At 50.7% G+C, this 20,531-nt stretch overlaps 1 protein-coding gene and 1 non-coding gene across 2 annotated transcripts in view; one reads left to right on the forward strand and one right to left on the reverse strand.

Annotated features, from left to right (window-relative positions):
- cux1a (cut-like homeobox 1a) overlaps nt 1–20,531 on the forward strand; it is a 111,573-nt gene that overhangs the window by 10,367 nt on the left and 80,675 nt on the right.
- Nucleotides 8,419–8,524, reverse strand: LOC134040159 (small nucleolar RNA SNORA23). The gene has a single exon (XR_009932869.1). It is a non-coding gene; the product is annotated as a small nucleolar RNA SNORA23 (small nucleolar RNA).

The raw sequence follows: 20,531 nt of genomic DNA on the forward strand, positions 1-20,531 counted from the left end.
AACTCGCTCTCGTCAGGTCCTCGGACCAGACATTAAAGATGGAGGTTCGCAGAGTTCTGTGGTGGGGCTGCTCTGTGCAACTGGCAGGTGTGTTCCTCTCAGCCTCCTCTCCTCCCTCCTCTCGCCCCCTCCTCTCCCCCTCGCCTCTTCCCTGCTCCCAGTCTGAACCAGTGGCACTGTCTCAGTCCGTTTTCACCCTGATATATTTGTTCTCCCTCCTCCAGCTTTATGAATTATTTACCCGAATGAATTGATTAGCGTCGTGTGACAGAGTGCTGGCATGTCTAGACTGAGTGTGTACATGACACGCTTCTGACCGCAACTCTTTTACCGTCTACCGATAGAACAGTGGCCCATTGTCCTGGTTTGCTCAGCATATCACCTACCAAGTCCATGGAGCCATTTATGAGTATAACCTAACAATCTTACCGTGGAGTCCAATGCAGATTTGCAGAATATGAAGTCTCTGAAATGATTAGACGTCTCCTCGGTCGATTTGTTTCCATGCAAATAAACCGCATACCGAAGTAGCTCGGCCCGGTTTTACCATGAAGGAACATCATCTTCCAGGGTCATAAAAAACACAGTTGTTTATCCCTCCGAGTTGATTTATCAGCACAACTGTATTCCAGCACCCAGATGCTCGCGTCATGTCTGACACACATTCTGAGGTAATGCAGTTTATGTACTGTCAGCCGCATGGCGCAGACTTGTCAGAATGAGAGATCGTCTCGGCTCTCACTTCGGGACGCTCGCTAATGGCCCATTTTACAGTTAATTGGCCGTCCTACAGTTAATGGAAGTGTATTCTGTGCTTCAAAGTACATCTGATTTGAATTCGGATGGGCTGTTCAAATGTGCGTCTCTGAAGTTGTGATCGTGGGCCACCGCGGCTCTCACACTTGGGGGAGCTCCTTCAGCAGTCTGGCTCCGACTCGCAGGATCGCCCCCGGCAGACGTCCTCAGCCGTAAGATGAGAAGGGAGGATGAAGGGATTTACGTCGGTTTCTGCTTGTCTATAAGACAAACTAGGGTGGGGGGGGGGGGAGGGAAGCAAGGTCGGGTTCAAATTGGGGTTCTGAGAATTACGAAAAGAGCGATGGCTTCTCATCCTCCCCCTCCCGAGGGCCGTTTGGGTTTTGCCTCGGTGTCGCCCTCGGTTGCACCCTCCCTCTTGCCCCGGCGTCCCAACTCGGGAGTAGCCTGGCGTCGAAATCCAACGGGCGGGGCGCAAGGTGGAAAGTCGCCTCCCGTTTTTTGAAGCCCAAGAATTCCGTGTCCATTTTGCGACGCGACCGAGACGCAGGCCCCAGATGTTTTGTGCATCAGTATTAGGATAAATTGCCGGCGTTAAATTTAGAGCCGCGCAACCATCCACTCGCGTGAGTCACGGAGTGCAGCGTCACGGCCGCCGCCAGGATGACTTTGCCCTCGCAAGTGACTGGATCTAGGTTTTAGAATAACAACAACGCACGACGAATCTGTCGTGAAGTCGTCGGTGCTTGTACACGGGCACCATGGGACTTGGTCAGGGTGGAAAGTATGTTCCCACGGCGACGTTACCCCAACATGGGAATATTTTGAGACCGCCGCTCAGGCTTCATAAATCATACCCCGATATCCATATCACCAACAGAATTGAATGGAAGTTATGTGCCTCTCAAAATAACAAACTTCCTTTTTGCGTCTGTTGACTCTTGTACTTATCTTTGGGACAAGTGACAGACCTTACCTTGACTTGACCCCCACCCCCATTCCCCCCTTCCTCTGGTTAGCCTAGTGACTCCCAGTCCTCTAAACCTGTCACATTAGTCTGAAAGGAAGGTATAGACTGCCACATTAGCCTCTGCTAAGCCTCAAGTTTAACCGCACCAGGGAGCATTAAGACCTCAGCCATGGTTCCCCTCATTTCCCCTGTAGCTCAGCTGGAGGAATAGTATTTCCAATCCTAGTCTGCGTGTGCGTGCGTGTGTGTGTGTGTGTGTGTGAGGGCTCTTGTGTGTACTTGTAAGAGAGTCAAATAGTATGTGTGTGTTTGTGTGGGAGCGAGAGTGTGGGAGAGAGCGAGAGGATGTGAGAAGAACAGGCCTCATCAGCATGCGGCTCTAAGTGATGTCAAAGGAGACCTCCAGGGCCCCACGTCCAGAGTTCTCGCCCAGCGCTGGAAGTAACCGTTCCCCTCTGAGGCCCGCCGATGGGGCCGGGGAGAGAGGAATCTCTGTCTACCCCCGGCCCCTCCCCTCCTCAAGTCCCCAGACACGCATCCATCAAGCAGGCCAGACCAGGTCCTGCCATTTGCACACACCAAAACAAAACCCGCTCCCCACAGAGATGCCTCAGGACGGTCTGGGGACTCCACCGGTACCCCCTACCCCCCCTGCCCCCCGTGCCCTGTCATTGGTATAACTCACAGCTTTCTGGCACGGAGGTAGACTCTGGCTGAACTCTTGCCTTTGCCTGAAATAGTTATTATTAGTGACCTGAAAACCTCCAGTCCTGGAAATGAAAGCCAGATGGGTTAGTGACTGGAAAATGATATTATGGCTTTCTAAACGTGGGGGAGGGGTGACAGAGTTGGAGGGGCTGACATGTTTTTCCATGTCAGGGGGATGGGAGATGAGCCCCAATGGGTGGGGGGGGAGGGTGATAAAAGGGGGGGGGGTGCAGGGGGTAGAGAGGGGCTCTTGGACGGAGGTGCTCCTTCCCCTCCCCGCGGCTCGTACATCAGCAGACACAGCCTGAGGCCGCCCCCGTGGCTACCGGGAGAGCTCCCTCACTCGCTCCGCTCGGCCCCGCTCGGCCCCGCTCGCGTTCCCTCAGCCTCGTACCCGGGCGACGGAGGCCCGGAGTCGGGGGGTCTCCCAAACCCTACCTCCTCCTCCTCCTCCCGCCCCCCCCTCCGACAGCTCGCAGGCCGCGCACGGACCCTCCGTGCCTCCGCCTGCTGGCTGCAGCGACGGCCGCTTCAGCTCGGGGGGCTGTTTTTGATTCGTATCGATCCGCTTGCCGCTGCCGAGTTAGCATGTTTCTGACTCTGGTTGTCCGGGTCGTCGTGTTTGCGCCCAAACCGCAGCAGGTGGCCAGTTATCCGCTCTAACAAGGTTCCCGACTGGACGGTGAGGTACTTGTTTGTGTTGATGTGGTGTCACTTCCATGTCGGGTACACACACACACAGCGCTCGCTAACGGAGGGCCCCTATGGCGGCGGCTACAGAACTCTGTCTCGACTCAGGGAAGAACAATGACTCGTCCCTGTCACCGCTTTCTCCCAGGTTAAACATAATAAACCGGGCTCTCCTCTTCCTTAACAAGGGCCCCTTTGTTTTGAGTGTCTCTAACCCTCCCCCCACCACCCCCTCCCATCCCCCAACCTCCCTCCTTTTGTTGGGTTCCGAGGCACCCCCCCCCCCACACACACACACCCCCTCCTTCAGCAGTGCACCTCTAAAGAGGGCAATTATTTTGAGAAGCCCCTGGCTGAGCAGCTCTGCTCTGCAGGCTGGGCTGCTGTGTGGAGGTGGAGGAGAGGGGTGGAGGAGGAGGGGGGTGAGGTAACTAGGCCTGTGCTGTTCCTCTATACCCTGGTGTCCTCATTAGCCTCCGCGGCTGGCTAGCGGGCAGGCAGGTACTCGGGGGAGCGGCCACACTGTAACGTCCACACAAAGCGTTAGCCTAACCGAGCCTTGCCCGTGTCTAACTCTTCGAATTAGGCAAGAGGTCATGGGGTGGTGGGGGGAAAGTGGGCCCGGCCAGTTGTGGGCCTGGATCCGTGCTGTGCTGAAAGAGGGCGAATGCGAGGATGAAATGCGATGGTTATTTGCGAACGTCACCGGCCGTCATTGCACTCGTGAGTGTGGTCTGAGAGTCCGATTTTGGGCTGATCGCTCTCATTTTGCCCATTGTCTATCTTCACTCGCTACCTCCCTGAATAGACCCTTGTGGATTCTTCTTCTTCTTTTTTTTACACAGAATATGAACAGAAATTGGACCTTATTTAATAATCCTATTCAGGGGTTGAAATTGAATCTCCTCCACATGTATTCATCTTTGTCAGGCCGATTCAGTTCTGTACTTTTTTGTGTGTAATGCCTTATCTGTCAACATGGTAGACATGGCTTTGTTGAATTAATTCATCATATCCTGCCTGTCAAGGTATGAGGCTGTGGCCTAGGCCAGTGCAGTAGGCACTGCTGGCTCGCAGATATGTTGCCGTTGCAGTGAGAGCTGATGCTGTTTCACATCGCGGTCGTTACCTACCTCTTCTCCTGGTCAGGGATGGGTGGTCGGCCTGGCACAACCCTGTCTGGAGCCGATGGCACAATTGGCCCGCGGCCAGTGAATATTTGAAAGCCCTCTTTGGATGTTCTCCCGACTCCACCAGAGCAGCCGAGCACAGATGTTGATTCCTCTTCCAGACTGGGTAGGCTCGTTCTAAGAAGTCGCTCCATCTTGTAAAGTGATGCATTTCCTGACACGGAGGCACCGGGAGAAGAGATTGGTTTGTTCCTGATTTGATTTGTTTTCTGACCTCATCAGAGGTCAGGTAGAAAAGGCTTTGTTCTAAAACCTGGTTCAGATATTCACTTCCTCCCAGCCAGACGAAACACACGGTGTTCTCGTTTCCCTTGACCTGGATTGAACTTGGAAAGTTAAAACATGCACTTTCTTCCCATCGACGCACCCCATTCTCAATAACGGGAACCCCCCTTTTCGCTCTTAAAGGCATTTTGCCTGCACCCTGTTACATAAAAAACGACAGAATCATGCCAAAGCAAGGCAAAAAGTGAGTATTATGCGATTAAGATCAGCTCATCTAAACCATTGCAATCCCTCATTAAAGCATTTTTTTTTATCTTTGGGGATAATCAGACGGTTCAGATTAAGTTTTAATCCAGTGCGTTACTTACACAGTTGTGGCCTGTGTTGGCCGTGTGGTAGCTCTCATAGGCCCCTGCGTCAGGGCCAGGATTAGGATGGTGTAAATTCATACAGGAACATTCATCATTTCTGGATCAGCCCTGATGCATTATATCGGAATGTATCATAAAATCTCCACCCGTCACACCACAGAGTACAGCTGTGACCGGGGTGGGAACATGTATTTATTTTCGGTGCATTTACCAAAATCCCCAGTGAACCTTTTTAGGGGGTTGGCGGTGTTTGGCCTGTGTGATATTATCGCGGCTTTGTCTTTCTGTTCGCCGCGTTTCTGGCTTTGCGAGTGGCTAAACACTAGCTTACCCTCCACGTGAAAGGCGACCAGAGGCGACTGGTGGTTTGGCCTTTCGGCTGCCGCGCTTCCTGGTTCTCCGAGGTTCACTTCCCGCTTTGCGTATTTGATCTCCTGCTACCTGTCACGCGCGGTCGACGTAACGGCTCGTTGACGTGTGCTCTCTTGCCTTCCCCCCGCACCTCCAGCCCCGTCCCTGCGGCTGCCTCGCATGGATCCAGGAAAAGTCAGTCCAAAGCCGTCTAATTGCTCCCCTTCTCCCTTGGCTGTGTCATTGAGCATTTACACCTGCGGTTTCGGAGGGGTTTGTGGCCAAATGCATGAGGTGGAGCTACAGGCAGGGAATCACCAGAGGAGCTGCCAGGCTTTGGGTTTGTATCCCTGGTCCTTCAGAACACCTCCCTCCCTCAGCCGGGCCTTTTTTCGAGAGCCCCCCGATAAAGAGAGGCAAGCCTGCGTGTGTTCCTGAGGATGTGATTCACCTAGCAATGACCATTCCACCTGCCTGCGTCGCTGCCGTGGTATCTGGGTCAGTTTCAAATCAAGGGGGTTCTGTCATTGAACGAGACACGGCTCACGGTTCATTATGCATTCTATTTCGGTCTCCACAGCTCCCAGTGGTCTCACAGTTAAAACATTATAGTTTACATTCCTGTTCCACTTGGAGTAGCCTCGAAGCTCCACCCCTATTATGGGGTTGTTTGAAGGTTCAGCCAATCGTCAGCACCAGCCACAGGAAGAGGTGGGGAGGGGGGGGGGGTTTGATGGGAGCAAAGTGTGTACTTTTTGCTGACTAATCTCTGACTGCCATTGTAGGCAGAGCAGAGCCTGGAAGAGGGGTTGGAGCCAGCATGTCAGAGTGTGGGTGTGCGTGCGTGTGTGTGGATTTGGCAGCAGCACCGTGCCCTGGGAGGCATTGTAGTGAAAGGGGAGCCCCTGGAACGGGCGGAGAGAGCACTGTCACGACGGAACGCGCTCGGGGGAAACCGCAAGCCAGACGCGCTCTTTCTTCTCGTCTGGTCTGACACCATGTTTCCCATGTTCCAACCAGTTTTCACTGGAGCTCTTCCAATGAGCAGGGGGAACCCCCCCCCCCCCTTCTCCCCCTCCCACCACTAACACTCCCCCCCCCAATCCTCCCTCCTATTCCGCTGGCTGGGCCCAACTTCTGCCTTTATTAAGACCGACGGCTGTTGAAACGGCGAAGCCGCATGTTAAGGGGAACTCAAATTCTTGAAAATAAACCCCCACGTTTCACTCCTTCCTTTCTTTCTTCCTTTCTTTCGCCCCCCCCCCTTCTCTCCTCTCCCGGTTGACAGCAGCCTTCCCAGCTGTGCGCTCTCTTCTCCCTCAGTGCTCCCTCCACCGTCAGGCTGCATGCGACGTCTGACTGGGCTGTCTGCTGTGCTACACTAAAGTCACTTGATGAGTAAGGTGAAGTCGGCCCAAGGTCATCCCGAGTGGGCAAACATCAACCTTTCCAACACCCTTATTGGGGAAAACGGTGGTCTCCTTAACCGCCCACAAAGGGGCAATTTCCACCTGGGTGTCATAGCACCTGAATATTTCAACTGAGCTGAACTTCTCCCCTCCTGGTTTCTTTCCCTCCCTCCCTGTTTTTTATTTTATTTTTGTTGGTCTCGTCTTCCACATAGCCCTGCCAACATGGTGCCCGCCACCATCTGGCTTCACTTTGCACTCGTTTGCAATGACGCGCATCCATTTCGAGCAGCTTATTTAGGCCTACTGTTCTGAAAGCTGTGCTCCAGGTTCTGTCTCGGAACTGGTGCAACTGTGAAGGAAAAAAGGTGGTCGTGCCCATGGAGGCATTTACCAGACTGGCGTGTGACCTCACATGCCCTTTTTGCGGGGGGGGGGGGGGGGAGGTTTAGTCAGCCGGTTCTTCCTCCAAAGATCGGCATGTCATTTGAATAATTAACTAACCCAAATGAAAAGGGCTGGGTCGATGGGGGATAGGTTTGGTTGAAATGGCCGCAGTAGCATTCTGTTCAATGATAAATAGTTAAAACGCTTTAGCTAGCGCAGTCTGGAGGCTCCAGCACATTTCATGCATTATTAAGCTAATGAGAGCTGAGGTGTTCTCGTGCGCCTCTCTCCCTCTTTCATTCAATTGCTCGTCTCTCTCTTTCTCCCTCTCTCTCTCTCTCTCTCTCTCTCTCTCTCTCTCTCTCTCTCTCTCTGTCTCTGTCTCTGTCTCTGTCTCTGTCTCTGTCTCTGTCTCTCGCTCTTTCTTTTGCTCTCTTTCTCTCAAATGTTTCTATCGCTCACCGTGACTAAAAGCGGAACACAAAAGAGCTCTCTGCTTTGGTATTTGAAACAGGCCTCCTGACGATGAAGGTGGGCCTTGAATTAAGACGCGCGTCTCAGAACTCTTAAACATTCTAGAACATGGATAAATAAGAGAGAACTTTTGACCCACCCACACTGACGCACTATAAAATAACGCTGCACGCCTCTATAGATCTCCTTGGGCGGCATAAGCTTAAAAATGGCCTAAAAAGTCAACCTTGGACATGTTCTCTTGCTTTTCAGTGGGTAGCTAAGGATCGGAGGGGAGGGGGAAAAATAGCTTTCGTGTCATCTTTCAATGGCACACCTATGTTGAGTTTCTGTCACGCGCCAGGCTGTGGGATTTGAGGTGTTTGATCGTGTGGAAACTCACGTCAGCATGTTTAAAGGCACACGGTAGGCGCTAACGTGCGCCAGGAGAGGGCAGGGAGAACGACAGAGAGGGAGACGGAGAAATTCCTAGCCGAAATACTGTCCGAATCACATGAAGGTGCAGAGTCGTCTGGGTATGGATAGCGGTTTTGTGGGAGACTACATTTAGAAGCGCACAAACACACACACACACACACACACACAGGGCCTGAATCAGCATGCGGGTCGGTCATTTTCCACACGGGAACAGGAATGACATTTCGCTGACAAATGTTTTTTTATTTTTCATCTTGCTCTTCCCTCCGTCATCTATGTGTTCCCCCCCCCCCCTCTGTTTCTGTGTGAATTTCAGCGTAGGGGTAAATTGACACCTGAGAGTATTATGATTAGCGATTGAGTTAATTTCAGGGAAGGTTGAAAATGTTGCTGAAAAGTGGGAGCTCATGTCTGGTAGAGACAATGCCTTAATCAAGGCTTTTGGAGTGAGAGAGCAGAGAGAGGCCGGGCTGTGTGTGTCTGTCTGTGTGTGTGTGTGTGTGTGTGTGTGTGTGTATGTAGTACACACACACACACACACACACAGACACAGACACACACACACACACACACACACACTAACAGACTTGTTGCTGTCTCACTTCTCAATACCGAAATGGAAAGACAAAAGTAACGATGAGATGCTTGAATGCCGTAACGTTTGGAGTGTGATTCTGTGATATACGGCCGAGGCTTGCCTGGAACAATAACAAACAGAGGAATTTTTTCCACAGCCTTTTGCCTGCCAATGTTTGCACGCGTGTCGATATAGGGTCGATTTATCGGCATGTTAACGGGTGTGTGTCTTACCCCATCCAAAGCATCCAGCCAGCACCCTCTCCGCTTGAATTCCCCAGATAAATTCCACTGCACGTCCACCCTCACCCCCTCCTCCTTCACCCCCCCCCCCCCCCTCCTCCTTCCCCTCCGCCTCCTACAGGGCCAGGGGGAGGCAGCACATTGGCTGATTGATTACCTGTTGGATCCCATTTCCGTGGCGAGAGGAGATGTGCGCCGTAGCTAACAGTCCCCCCATCCAGCCTATCGGCTCCCGTCCGCCAGGGCACTTCCCGATCCATTTGCTAGCGTGAGACGGCTCTCCAGTCCTGACAACAAAACACAACACTGCAGCTTCCTCTCCCCCGTAACCCAATCCAGGGGAAACGCAAGCACACACACCGACACAGGCTCACAATCGGACGACCGAAACAAATTGTGAATCACACCTGCGCTACACGGGAGTTTAGGTTTGGTTGAACGCGTGCTTGAAATTGCTTTGTTGAACTCGGGGGGGGGGGGGGGGGGTAAGCCTTTCAAAATGGCCACCAGGTGGGAGCTGCGCAAACGTATGAAAACGACGCACCCTCAGAGCACCTCATCACCTGAAAATTGAAGGATCATTTGTGCATCATGTTTGGCAGGTTAGATTTTCACACACTACGTTAGATAAACTGATACGAGGGTAAGTGAATGAAAAGGATCTAGCCTCGGTACCCCCTTGGTTTTGGTTGCTTTAGGATACACACAGGTGGTGTTTGTGGACTTGTTTAGCTCAGTGGAGGGTGTCCGTTACTGGTCAGAAAGTTGATCCGGCCGAGTCCTTGTTTTGTACACAACTTCCCCTCAAAGGCTTGGGAGATATCAGGTGGTTTTCCAGCCCCCTGGGCCTGTATTCAGGTGATACTAAGGACAATCCAGAGGTCGGCCCCTGTTTTTCATTGTCTCAATTTGTTTACGTTCAATAGAAATATAGAAAGAACGTTCTAGCCTAATATGTAGTTCAGCAATGATAAGCTCTTTGTGAAATGCTATGCATTTGGTGTTTGATTGAGGGGGTTATCGATTGACAAACGGGAGGCTTTTTGGCCACTCATACAGGAGAAAGTGTTGGTTTGATTGGCACGAGCCTCCGGTGACAGCGTTCCTTTATTGACGTCTTCCGGAAGAGCGGGCTATGTGGAGCGCCTGAAGTGTTCTGTGTGTCCTCACTGGCAATATTAAAGCCAGGCTGGCTCCGTCCACAATAATAACAACTGCCTCGTCCTCCTTATCATCTCCTTTCTCTCTCTTGTTCTCTTTCTCTCTCGCTCTCTCGTTCTCTTGCTCTCTCGTTCTCTCGTGTACTCTCTCTCGTTCCAGTTCTCTCTCGTTCTCGCTCTCTCGTTCTCTCCATTTCTCCTCGCTCCCTCGTCCTCCCTCATGAATCTCAGAGCAGGCAGCGCCAGACATCTATGGAGAGAGAGAGAGGCTGTTCCATAGATAAGGGGAGGAGTGGGCCGAGCAGAGGTGTTCAGTCAGGGGCTGACAGGTCCCCGCGGGCCTCCCTCCCTCCCCCCACCCACCCACCCCACCCCCCCAGCCCAGCTCCCCTAGTCTGAGGGGCACCGCTTGTTTTCGGCTGAGTGTTTGGGGATAGGGAGAAGCGAGCACAGGAGGGAAGTGGATGTGCACCTTTTTGGGATGTCTGCTCGGGTGCGTTTTGCATTGGCTGTGACTGTGTGTGTGTGTGTGTGTTAGCGGGATGCAGTGGATATGAGACACGCACACACACTCTCCTTTGTTGAGTATTATCTGATATTGCCGGGGCTGGTCCCTAATACATCTTTTAGTGCTGCCAGTGCCCCCAGCTCTCTGTCTCTCTGTCTCTCTCTCTCTCCCTCTCTCTAGCTCTCTCCCTCTCTAGCTCTGCCTTTCTCTCTCTCTCTTTCCCTCTCTCTGGGTTAGGGAAGCTCCACACAGGCCGATAAGAGAGCTCATCTCAGCCAGTCAGCCGGAATAACACTTCAACCTCTGGTGGACGGAGCGGAGAGAGAGGTTTAAGCCCACTAATCTGGCCAGGGCCCCGCATCCAGCGCCATAATTAGCCAGCTGAACGCTCAGAGCTCCACTCTAGCCCCGCAAATGGATGTTTTCTCTTCCTCCCCTCCCCCCCCCCTTCTTTTTTTTCTCTCCTTTTTTTTGGGGGTCCTCAAAATGGATGTCGCGAGCAAGCCCCTGTCGGTGCGGTGCTAATGGGTTTTCCATTTTGTTTAACATTTTAATCCTCCAATTTGTAGGCCATTCCCGTGTTTTGAGGCAGGGTAAGTTGAACTTGACCTTAACCGTGACCGTTGAGCGGGTGGTCGGTGCAGTTCCGTCGACCTCTCAATAACCTGACCCCTTGGCTGCTCCCCTCTCCTTTCCTCCTGCCTGTTTTCTCCCCAGGCCTTATCTGGATGCAATTAATCTCCACTGCTCTTGTGCTTTCTAGAATCTTCAGTTTTTTCTTCTTTCTTTTTTCCTTCTTTTCTCTTGTGCTTTTTTTTTTAATTGATCTCTTTTGAGGGAGGTTAATGGCAGAAACATTCAAGATGAGATTAGAGGCAGCCATTATTGTTGGAAACCCACCCACCCAGTTCTTTCTTCAGTTGCGTTGTCTGGCATTTGTGTTGTCCACGCGAGGACTTATCACTTCTGAAACAGTCGGTTCACTACCCCAGAGATAATATCTCTTCTCTCTTTCACTATCCCCTTACCAGCAGAACTCCAAGAAAGTCAAGTTTAATCTTCGCCGGGTCTCTTTGTTGTTCAGACCCCGTCCTCCCCCCCAGCCCCACCCTTCATCCTCTCGGTGTCGAATTCAATTCAAATGAAACATCGAGGAAGCCAATATCGCTACTGTAATTGACCGTCCATTTTCAAATCCTATCTCGTCCTGGTGATGCTTGTGTCTGGCTGCTGTGTACCCTCCTGACTGTATACCCCCCCCCCCCCCACCCCTCCCCCCGTTGGTCTGTAAGGAGAGACGTCGACTTTACTCTTTTGCCTCAGGGAAAACGAGGCCTGTCGTAATCATTAAACGCGGGTTCAGTCAGGGAAGGTCAGAACGCTAATGCTAGCTCAGGGAGCAACCAAAACCAAAACATCCTAGTCAGAATCCCAACGTTTACAGAAAATACATGAGGTGTGTCGGTAAATAAAACGATTGAAAATCTTTTTTCTTTTCTTTATCCAAGACAGTAATTGCGTGTCTTATAAACTTGCGGGTGATTTTTATCTCTCAGCAATGGCGCCTGCTTCAGTGTGTGGAGAACTACTCACACCTGGCATATGGGGCACAGCGGAAAGTGTGTGTGGGGTGGAGTGTGCACTGAAACAGGATTTCCAAATATTGTGGCTGAGGCGATCAATACACACGTAAGCAGTAATTCTAACTGGGAGTTTAAGGGTTGGCTAACTGACTGTTGTACAGTAGTAGTTGTGTTACTATAAAGTTGTTGCACCCAACACTGCTCTTCTCCCGGATGTTTCCTCCTCCCTCCAAGTTCTCAGATCCTGTGTGTGACCGTGCTGGCTGGCTGAGCATTGTGCTTTGTTAGTACCGACGCAAACCCAAACAAAGGCTGTGTTTCAGGGGCCCTGGTGTGACGCGGAAAAAGGAAACCTGATTCTGACCGGAGACCGCAGCCCATGCGGCACGGTTCCTCTTGTTGCCGAGGGAGGTGAACAGGAAGTAGCGTCTGCGAGGAAGAGGCTCGGAGCGGCCTGCCTACGCTACGCCCCGCCATCACCGCTACTACGATGCTGCTGGCTTGGCTTCCCACGCTTGGAAGTTTCCGGTCGTTTCCGGTGCACGCTTGCACACGGTCTGCGAGGCTGCGCCCGCGAGCGTGTACAGTACGCCACTGTGAGAACGCGGAGGCCGGGTGGGAGTAGGGGTGCCATGCCGAGGTGACAGCGGGGCGAGGGCACATGGCTGCCTTTCTACCCGCGCCGCCGCCGCCGTCGCGCCACATGCTAACACATCCCTCAAAGCAGGTCACAGCCAAGCCATTGCGTGTCGTCTGCGTCTGCTCCGCACCCGGCAACAATCGTCCGCTTGTTGTCTATCTCTTCCCCCTGTTGTAAACAAGCCACACTCACCCTACCCCAACCCTCCCTTCCTCCCTCCCTCCCTCCCTCCTCCTCCTCCTCCTCTGTTCATTCATTGTGCACCCCGGCTATGCTAATATTATAATTATAATTTTTGCATCATAATTAATACGAACCGCAGACCCGGCCATCAGAGTAAACACATTCCTCCCTGTGCGTTCAACAGCTCATGCATGGGTAGAGGAGGCTGAGGAGAGAAGGCTGCTGGCAGGCCTGTACTACCGAGGCATAATACTACACTTGTTCAAGTGCTGTAGATATTCCCCTGCACCTCTGGCATTTAGTAGTGGAAACCTCAGCCCCCACATTGAAGTTAAGAGGGGTTTTTGCCTGAGGATAGAAGCTCTGGCTCGCCTCAAACCCGAAATGGATGCCGATAATGAACCTAAGGGGGCGAACATGGTAGCCATGTTTGAGCAAGTGTATCATGTCATCACTGGGAGGCCCTACAGTTGTATGGGTTGACTTATTGTGGCTGCATACATGGTGAGAATACCTTTGTTTTTCTGTTGGGCCCCCAAACCACTCCCGATGGCCCTGAGCCAGCACAGGATTAGCAGGCAGGTCTGTGTATACACCCAAACACTAGTATTACACTCGTATTTACATGATATCTTGGTTATGCTTTCAGTTTAGACTTATCGCACTAATTCCATCTATTGTCAGTTGTAAAAATAAATAGCGGTGCAATGAACTGCAGAATTGATGGACAATGAGATAGTGTAGCCTAACTCGACTACAAACCGCAGCAATGTGTCTGAAATAACCCGGCATCCAGAATGTTGACCGAGGATCGACCGTTCAGCTTATTACTATAATCTCTAATCAATGTACTTTGGTAGGGCTGAATTTAGACGGGCAACTCTATTTGCATCGACGGACTCCATCCACCTACTAAGTTGCTGTTAGTGCTTAGGTCCTGTTACTGTTAGTCTTTTCCTCGCTCCCCTGCCCCCCTATTTGGTTTCCTCCACCTCCGATTTCTAGGAGAAGGTTACGAGAGGCTGTATTTCAAAACCGCCTTCGTCTGTGGGGTTCCTCTGGCCCACGGCTCCCAGCTCCTCCATTGTTTTGCTATTGATTTTGTAATCGGCCTCAGTTAGCTTCCTGACAGGAATTTAAGGCTGTCTAGCCTCGGTCACACACTTCCCAGGAAAAAGCCCTCTTGACAGGTGATGGGACTTTAAACCCCGAGCATTAGTCTAAGAATATATGTGCATGTCAGCAAAGAGTGTGCCGGGGAGAGAGAGAGAGAGAGAGAGAGAGAGAGAGAGAGAGAGAGAGAGAGAGAGAGAGAGAGAGAGAGAGAGAGAGAGAGAGAGAGAGAGAGAGAGAGAGAGAGAGAGAGAGAGAGAGAGAGAGAGAGAGAGAGAGAGAGAGAGAGAGAGAGAGAGAGAGAGAGAGAGAGAGAGAGAGAGAGAGAGAGAGAGAGAGAGAGATGAGAGAGAGAGAGAGAGAGAGAGAGAGAGAGATGAGAGAGAGAGAGAGAGGATGAGAGAGAGAGAGAGAGAGAGAGAGAGAGAGAGAGAGAGAGAGAGAGAGAGAGAGAGAGAGAGAGAGTGAGAGAAAGAGAGAGAGAGGAGAGAGGAGGAGAGATGGAGAGAGAGAGAGAGAGAGAGAGAGAGAGAGAGAGAGAGAGAGGAGAGAGAGAGAGAGAGAGAGAGAGTTTTAATTTTTATTTATTTTTTCTCATACAAGGATACGTACGCAAACAATGACATCACGGGCGCCATCGTTTTTTTTTTTTTTTTGCTTGGCCCGTTTCTCAGCAGAAGTGACTGTTGCCTGTGTTGCCTGTTAAGGGCTTAATTCTCTTTGCTGCCCGGGTGATTGGTGGGAAAAAAAACAACATGGAGGGAGCTTGTGGTTTGGAACACACAGCACAGCAGGGTCCTGGGTAACAGGGTATTTCTCACAGAGTAATTGTTTGACTTGTTGTAGCAGTGTGTATGTGGCACTCTGGTGCGATAGGTAACAATAGGGGGAGATGGAGACTCGATCTACTGTTCTAGAGGGGGGGGGTTTCGGCCCTGGTGATGCTGCCGACTAGCCTGTACCCACTCAGGAAATGAGACTCGCAATTGTTATTCTTTTTCCGGCTCGTGTTTGTTCAGTCTTCTTTTGTTGCCGTTCTAAATCTGGACTCGCTAGCTGTTTTGGTAGCGAATATGAATGTGGCCTATCAAGCACTTGGTCAAATGGCCAGGGTGAAATGGTCTCTCTCTCTGAGAACCGTGCGCTTGCTTGGTGAGTTAGTTATTCCTCCGACTTTAGCCCTGGGCACTTCCTGAATTGCCCGTCAGTGAAACGGTTCCCCACCGCTCTCTCACTCGCTTTCTGTCTCTATCTGTCTCTCTATCCTTGTCTCAGAGGTCTGGTAAAACTGTCCTCTTAACCAAGCTGTATAATTTCTCTAATTAGTTGCTTTAAAGCTCGGAAAGTATTTGTGGAATGTTGATATCAGTGTGGGTGGAGGCAGCTAGTAACCATCAGCTCCCGTGTGTGTGTGTGTGTGGTTGCCAGCGCGCCATTACACAAATCTTGTAAATATAGATGAGCTCAGAACATCCACCCTCCTCTGTCCTGCACCACATCCTGTCCTGTTAGCTGGGTCGGCTTATCTCTGCGTTGTAATTGAGGTAGACATAAAACGCGCACGTCGACTGTCCGTCTTCTGTGACCGTGTCTCTCTTTCTCCCCGTTAACCCATTAGCCTGTCTGTCGGTCACCAGGTGCCTGTCTGTCGGTCACTCTTCCACAAGGCCCCCCTGGGTCCTCCTCCCTCTCCTCCGAGATGAGGAATCTTAATTGGTTGAGCAGGTTCATTGTCTGGCCAACGAGGCGCATTGTGGGGACAGGGTAGAGGGCTCTGGTGGCTCAGTCGTGCTCTGACTGTCGAGTCTGACGACATTATTACACTCACCAACACCCCCCACTCCCTCTCCCCCACCAACCCCCCCTCCCCCGACCGAACCGCTCATTCCTAAGCTCTCAGAATCCGTGCCGTTAGAAACCAGCCCAAACAGCTGGCAGGGCCCGAGCGTAGCCAGGCGACATCCACTTACTCTGCGAGGCTCTGGGACGCCACATCCCGGACGTGCCGCCAAGTCTCCCGTTTGAAGCCAATCACGGCGCTCCTGTTGCATAATGAATCAGAGGGAGGCCAGAGATTGGGGGAGTCTTGTCTGACGGGGCGGGGCGAGGGGAATCAAGTCCCCAGTCATTAAGGTGCCGAAGCGCTTTTGATATTGCCGAGCCGACCCCCGTTTAAGATCTACCCCCTGGACCCGATCTGCATAAAAACGGTTTCATTTACAGTTAATACAGCTTCCGTCCAGTAGAGACGGAAGCTCCTCACTCCTCCTCGTCTCCCATCTCCACCCTGCTTGTTCGTAATCACCAAATCCTTCACAACTGAAGAACCCTTTCTATAAAGCTTGTGATTAAAGACTGATTACAGTGAATACATAACGCTGGCATGTCAACACGCAAACTCATGCACAGCAGATGTTGCGAAACGAACCCCCCCCACCCTCTCTCTCTCTGATCTGGGCCTGTCAAGCCCGGAGAGCTGTCAATCAGTTTTGACACCACTTGGTTTGGGTGTCCGTGGCGATATGGGTGGGAGTTGGGAGTACTGTTTGGGGTGTGATTTGTTGTTGGTAAGGCAAGGCTTGGAAATATCTGGAAACAGGAGCGGAGACCAGTCTGTGTCTACCCGTTTCTTTTCAATTGGAGCATCCGTCTTGGCAGGAAGAGGGCTAGAAAGCTACTCTGACATGCTCTTTCAGTATGATGAAGGCTGTTTCTGTTTTATTTTGACTACGTCGTGCTTCAGGCTGAGCCGATGCAACCAGCACCAGACACTGCTGGCCATCAATTTCCATTTGTCGAGCGTCCTATCAGCCGTTTGTGCCCAGTGGCTCTTGTTTAGTACATTGTCTTATCAAAAAGGACAGTCCTGTTTAGTAGAAATATCACACCGTTATTGGATAACAGAAAGAGGGAGCCCTTTGTTTACCGGACCAAGAAAAAAAAGCCTAGGCCGTTTCAGTGATAATCGATGGTGTGGGTAGAAGGAATATAAGAGACTCCCATGCACACGTTCTATTAGCATCATTACTTTGTCAAGATTCCAGAACATTACGTTCCTCAAGACCTCATCACTCCCAGTTATCCTTACTGTTCCTCAGTGTATCACACACAGACACGTTGTTGTTTGCATGACGGACACCGAAGACTTCCCGGCCCCGGAGACTCCAAACAGACATGGCTTTAGATTTTGATGGGGCCGAGCTGATTCCTTCCCATTCTCCAGTGAATCAGGTTTTTATATCTCTAGCCCACGCTATCATTATGAGTTATTAACATGCGGAATGCAGCGCCACAAACCCCCTGTACTCCAACCTCGGGAGTGAATGAGTGTTTTCATCGGTCAACAACCGGCGTATTGTTCTTATGGTAACGGTACATGCTGGGAATTAGCATACAAATTTATGATAATGGACGTGCATGTCGCTTAATTGGATCGAGTAGTTTAGTTTCAGAGCCCCGAGGTAGTCTGCTCCCTCTGAGAACCGGTACTTGAGCATCGAGATTGCCGACTACATTCTGAGTACAAAGGTTTTTTTCATATTTTATTTTTTTATTTTTTTATTTTTTTTTGGGGGGGGGGGCGGGTGACATTTTCTTTGACCACTGCGGGCTTTTGAAAGAACAGCAAGCTCTCGGTTATGAAGTATGACCGCATGTCTTGAGATAATATCATCTCCTCCCCTTTTTTTTATTTATTTAAAAAGCTGTGCCCTTGAGGGGGCCACCTCCACCGGATTGCCAGGGTTTGATTGGTCGGTCTGGTAGTCAATCAGGCGAGAGGAAGGTCAGAGCCAAGGTGAGCCAGCACAGGCACAATGATGCCATTGTGGCTACGCTCGGCTAGGTGAGGTCATCCTGGGGAAATTCCATTAACACTCACACACACTCCAAGATCACACTGCTGTTAAGACGATAAAGTCCTGCCTTAGATAAGAATGCATAAATAGGCTTTTATTTACTTTGCAGAGTTATGGAGTCAATGAAAATGATTTCCTGGATGCTATAAAGGACAATCCCCAGGAAGGACAACCAGGTCCAGTGTATTAGGCCGACTTGTGTGCCTTTAGGGGGAAGTGTGTTCATGGTGTGCATCTACCACAGCATACTCTTACCACACCCCCCCCCCCCCCACCCCCACCCCCCAAACAACCCCCACTCCCCCCCTTTTCTTGTCCCTCCACTAGCCAACTGATGCATGATTCACGGTCTATTAAAACATCCGTCACAAATCTGTCACGAGCATAGTCTGAACACTAGGACCGTTTATTAGAAAACAATGTTAATGTGATCACCCCTCCCCCCCCCCGCCCAGCTCAATGTAGGTTAAACTGACATGCCAATTTATGGCCCCCCGAGTTTGCCCGGCCTAACACACACTTTGCTCGGACCGGACCATTAGGAATGCTTTAGTATGCATTACAGAACGTTTGAAGTCAACGGATTAGGACTGAAGGTTGAGTTATCTTCACGACGCACACCCCTCTCTCTTTCTCTCTCTCTTTCTCACACTCACACACACACACACACACACACACACACACACACACACACACACACACACACTCAACCCACATAGAACACACAGAGGACAAGGTTAAGTTGTTGCGCCAAATGTGCGTTGTTGATGGATTTATTAAATCAGTTCGCAATGTTCCGTCGTTTCAGATCTTGTGTAAACGGCGGCCTATTGCTCTGAGATTGGCAACGATTAGCGCCGTCGCTACAAAGCCACGTCTGTATTAGCCTAACTGGTTGGCGCTGGAAAACAAAAGGCTTTGATAAAGGTTTTAGACGCCTGGTTGCAATGCAAATAGATTAGGCCTCCTCTTAATGTTAACAGCAGCTGTTGGAGCAGCCAGAAAAAGAGCAGACACTTGTGTTTGCTATTTGTCTAAAGCTCCTTTGAAGTGGTACCCAGAGCTAGACAGTTCCCTCTTGCACCACTCCTCCCCCCTCTCTCCCTCATTCACTCACTTCTCTGTGGTTTCATAATATCTGCTTGCAGTCGTTAGACTTGGTGCTAATGTATTCCGACCATACTCATGAGCTACAGTCTACACCCTACACACTCTCCACTGCAAACAGAGCAATCTCTGACTCGTATCTCTGAACAAGAAAATAATGAAATGTCTGGACTCGTATTTTAATAATAGCGCGATTATAACGCCCTCAGAATTGACCGATAAGAACTTTTGGAATGCGTGATAAACTGGAGCCAAGTTATTTAAGTGAGTATTTTAGTGCACATGATGTTGATTCTTACTATTAGTTGTACCTCATTAACCTTGCGAAACAAGCTTAGAGCTGTACTGTGGGCCTTAAAGTATGGTAGTGTACTTCTGCGCTGCTATTAGGTTTGTGATGGGCTACTCTCTGAGGTGAAAACAGTGTGTGGGCGGGCAGTAGCAGTGTGGTGGTTCTGAGAGTACCTGAACGAAAGGTCACCCAGGCCTAACTCCTTCTAGCATTGGTGCTTGCTTCTACTTTTAAAGCCATCCCATCCAAACCAACACTGCTGGAAATGGAACGGTGTAGCACCCATATCTGTCCCTTTTTAAGAGAGAAGACATGTGGGGCCCCAATGTCGAAATAGATAAATAAAAAACGGAGCGAGTGAAAAATGCAATGGTGCTCAGTGCACCTGCTAACTTCCAAGAAATTGGGTCAGCTGATTTGCCAAAGGTTTTTTTTTTTCTTTTTTCTTTCTTTCACCCAATTAACTTTCGTAACTGTCAAACTATAAACAACATTTCTTTCTTAACAAAAGAGCATCATCTGTAGATTTTTTTTTGCCAGAGTTTGTTCTGTTCCTCAACAACAAGCTAGGACAATACCTCTGGCCTAATTGGACCATTGAAGCCCCCCCCCAATCCCCCCCCCCGTGATCATGGAATTAACAGACCTGACGTTTTCTCTGTCTGAGGGGGAGGGGCATATGTGACGTCCAAGGGTGAGGGACAGCGGCTTGGGGGGGGGGGGGGGGATCATCCAAACCTTGTCGGCTTCATCACTTGATGAAGCCCTCTGATAATTCAAACTAAAATTCTTAGCCACCATCCACTCTTTCAAAAATTCATCTCATCTGCGAGGGGGAGAGACAAGAAGAGAGAGAGAGAGAGAGGGAGAGAGAGAGAGAGAGGGAGGGAACAAGAACAAGCGAGGCGGCCCCTCTAATATTCCCCTCCGCGTATGCAGCTGATAGCATCTGGCACAGGCAAGCTCTCGAGGGAGCGCCGTAATCTGTTCCATCAGCGTTTACTACTGAACAAATTAACTAAGACAAGCACCGCTGCCTGAGCCAGCAAAATTCTTCCATTAGCAAAATTATAAAGCCATTATGGAGCACAATTTGGTCCTTTATTCAAGCACGCCTTCTCTGATAGGCGGCAAGGCCCGATGTGGGCAGATAGTCTCAGAAGCCTCTTCTATTGGTCAGAAGGAGGGTGAGGGGCGTGGTTAAAGGAGGCGGGCATTGAGAGTAGGTATCAGGATGGTTAATGATGGCCAGTGGTCGAATGGCAGGGGCCTCGGCACCCCAAAGCTCCGATTTGCTATCTAGAATAGAGCTGGCCCTTCC

The sequence above is a fragment of the Osmerus eperlanus genome, chromosome 19, assembly GCF_963692335.1.
Source record: "Osmerus eperlanus chromosome 19, fOsmEpe2.1, whole genome shotgun sequence".
In the NCBI taxonomy this organism is placed as follows: Eukaryota; Metazoa; Chordata; class Actinopteri; order Osmeriformes; family Osmeridae; genus Osmerus; species Osmerus eperlanus.